The sequence below is a fragment of the Schistocerca gregaria genome, chromosome 3, assembly GCF_023897955.1.
Source record: "Schistocerca gregaria isolate iqSchGreg1 chromosome 3, iqSchGreg1.2, whole genome shotgun sequence".
NCBI classification, from domain to species: Eukaryota; Metazoa; Arthropoda; class Insecta; order Orthoptera; family Acrididae; genus Schistocerca; species Schistocerca gregaria.
In genome coordinates, this window is record NC_064922.1 from 377,270,247 (window position 1) to 377,273,978 (window position 3,732).

The 3,732-nt window shown below is 44.7% G+C and overlaps 1 non-coding gene across 1 annotated transcript; it reads left to right on the forward strand.

Moving 5' to 3' along the window:
- Window positions 1-252: 252 nt before the first annotated feature.
- Window positions 253-337, forward strand: Trnas-uga (transfer RNA serine (anticodon UGA)). The gene has a single exon. It is a non-coding gene; the product is annotated as a tRNA-Ser (tRNA).
- Window positions 338-3,732: the final 3,395 nt, after the last annotated feature.

Genomic DNA, 3,732 nt, shown 5'->3' on the forward strand with positions numbered 1-3,732 from the left:
ACTGAAGATCTATAGGTCCCTGGTTCGATCCCGGGTTTCGGCACGCTTTCTTTTTGAAGCTGACGCCAATGGAATTGCTCTGCCTTTGTGATAATGCAACTACCGCTGAGGACATTAATGACTCTGTCCTGTAGCTGTTCTGATTGTCTAGTGTTTGCCATAAGAGGAACATAGTAGACAACTCCCTCAGGAGCAACAAGCAGGTTCCACAATTTGACCAGAAAAAAATTTCCGAAAAGTGCGGCATGCAGTTCAGTCGTGGCCGAGTGGTTAAGGCGTCTGAATTGAAATCAGATTCCCTTTGGGAGCGTAGGTTAGAGTCCTGCCGACTCCGGAAGTTTTCTCGTTCTCAAAGGATGGAAGTCCAGCTACACCATAGCGGTTGCATCACTACTAAACACGTGGGTCGCCTGCAATGTGCAGTGTTATTTGGCTCCAGAGTGCAGCGCTACAGTCGCACCCAGAAGCCACAGCTCATCGCCCAGCCGTCCGTAGCGGTTTGTTTTACCGTGAGTATCTGCTAGATACTGCCTCTCTCCTGGAGGCATGCAAAATGAGTCAGCGTTGTGACTGAGTGGATGATGTTTTTCAGCTTTCCCTGTATGCGGTTTAAATGTTCGATATGGTGTCTCCTGAAACACAAAATTCTTCGGCTCCCTTGTTTACGGAAGCATCCATCATGAAAATCTTTCAAACGTTCTGACTTTTCAGCATATCAACTTCACGACCAGAAATCAGGCTCTTACAAAGGCGTTCAAAAATATGGTAACACCAAAAACACAAGACATTCCCTTGCCTAAAACGGTGTAGGAACCTCATTACCATTCAAAACAGCTTCCAGTCCTCTCGGAATGGACCATACAGGACCAGTATGGTTTTTAGGAGAATCTTATACCGTTCCTCCTCCAAAATAGTGACACGCTTAGGTGACGACAATAGAGGTGGACAGCAATCATATACCCTTCTCTCTACAGTAGACGACATAGGCTCAATAATATTGAAAATCGGTGTTGCGGCCAGGGTAGATGCGAAAATTCATCTTCGTGTTTAGAAAACCAGTCCTGGGCGATGCGAGCTGTATGAACAGGGAACTACCGTCTTGGAACACAGCAGCACCACTGGGGAACAAACACTGTACTATGGGCTGAACCTGATCAGCCAAAATGGTCACATAATCCTTGGTAGCAATGCGACCTTGCAGAGTAACCATGAGGCCGGTGGCATACCATGAAGTAGCTTCCCAAAACATCACACTATACCCGCTGCGTTTCACTCAAGGGGCATAAATTCGACCAGAAAGTGGAAACAGTGTCAAACAAGACTCATCTGACCCAATGGGTTTCTTGCAAAGCTCTATAATCCAACTTTTATATCTTCAGCACCACATTTTCATTACGTGCATTTGTATCACTGATGTGTGTTGATAGAATTCAAGCTCATCTTGCAATTTCCAGCTAATGGAGCTCTCTTCGTGTTGTTTTGGTGCGGACGAGGTTCACGGATGTGTCATTCAGTTCTGCAGTGAATTTTGCAGCTGTTATTTTCTTACTTTTCGTCACAGTCCTCTTCAATGACCACTTGTCGCGCTCATACAACACTCGCATTTGTCCGCGTTGTGACTGAGTGGGTGATGGTTTTCAGCTTTCCCTGTATGTGGTTTAAATCTTCGATATGTTGTCTCCTGAAGCACAAAATACGTCGGCTCCTTTTGTTACGGAAGCACCCACCATACGAACACCAACAGTCTGACCACGTTCGAAGTCACTTAAGTCCGACATAACGCACTACAGCTAAACAGGACACTGTTCTGGCCACGACTGACACTTGCAACGTGTTGAACACATTGCTCAGGTGCCGTTCGTGGTCAAATACAACAGTGCAACTTGCAAATCTGAATAACATCTGCAATTTATGTTCAGCCATGCATATTTCCTCTTGTTTTTCTCCAACCCTATGTATTGGTCATTTCCTGCTTGGTTCTCTGAAGTGCTGCTTCCTGACCAGTTTTTCAGCTTATGCTTGATGATTACCGGAATACACGTGCCTTCACAAGTCCTTGAGCAAGCCCAATACGTTCCGACCACAAACCACTTTAGGGGGATTATACGAAGTCTGTCGACAATGGACAAATCATCCTTCATCGTCTCTGACGTTAAGAATAGCCAAGAAGAGGAGCACATGGGCGCAGTAAGTACCTCAGAGTTCCTCAAATAGTAGACGACTGTGTCAGCGCTACCAACAGAGACGTCCAGTTTTGCAGCGAGGTACTTCAGTTGAGAGTATCCGCACGTTCCAACTTTGCAGGAGTCACAGCTGTGTGCGACCGGCAGGCACGCTGGAGATCAGACAGGTTTCCCCGACCTTATTCCGAAGATGACACACGCCTCGACCGACGATCATAGTGCTTTTGTTCATTGCCAGTTCTCCGCAGACATTCTGCAAGCGCCTGTGAATATCTGCGATGCTCTGCTTTCCCTCAGAAAGAAATTCAGTGACAGCTCTCTGCTTGTAACGCATCTCCGATACAGACGCCATTTAGAAGGCTACGTATATCGGCGCCATCTATAGGAACTTCATGAAACTATAGGGGCTGAAGGCGGGATTTTGCAAGACGTCCTACAACAAATTTAGCATCTTTGCAACCGAAATTGGACGAGAAAAGAATGTGTTGCCTTACTTATTGAACGCCCCCTCTTATTTTACAGTGCTTCGATCAGCTCAGTTGGTAGCGTATCGCTACGGTGCCGTCTACTGGAAGGGACCGTTGCAGTGAACTTCAAGGTTTAAGCTACGTATTTTTAATCTGCACAATTTGTGGTGCTGCCGTATCTTAGATTCTTGATGCATCTTTCAACAAGACAAGGCAAGACCGCATGCTGCTCGTGCTGTGCTGACCTACCTCAACACAGAGGATGTTTGAATTGATCCATCATCGTCACCATGGACAGGGGCCATCAGTTGGTCAAGTAATCATCAATGAAATTCACCAACATCGGCAAAATTGAGATGTTATTTTATTTTATTTTGACTACCAGTTACGGCATTCTACTATGCTGTCTTCAGGCCCCATATGCATCTGTCAAAAATAAACGATATTGTTATACAGTGTCATTTGTTCCTGGAAGTCGTGAATTCAAAGCCATATCCCAAGTGCTTCTTCCGGAGACTTGATTGCTAGCAAGTCTTCGAATGAAGCACTTGGGATACGGCTTTGAATTCATGACATCGACGAATGACAATATCGCTTATTTTTTAGAGACGTATATGCAGCCTGAAGATAGCAAAGTGGAATGCCGAAACTTGTAGCCAAACTAAAACAACATCTCAATTACACGGCCGTTGGCGAATTTCATTGATAATCAGAGTTTGTTTGGTTTTTGCTCTGGCCAGCACATTCTCCAGATTTTTCACACGCTGAAGACACCTGGTACTGAGTATTCGGGAGATTGGCAGCCCAACACTCGCCATCCTCCAATGACGATTGGCATAGAACTGAAGCTGTATGGAATGATTTACCAATAACTCTCGCACTGTAGTTATAATTACACACTAGCTCATCCTCGGTTCCGACATAAGAATACTTTTCTGGAAAACTTTTGTATATTTTCAGATTCGTAAATTTTTTGTTTTGTATATGCTGCAATTTTATTGTAATACTCTATTTTCGGCATTTAACGCTGACTTTAAGAAAAAAGATAAAGCGGTAATCCATTTCGACTACTTTGTCATCAA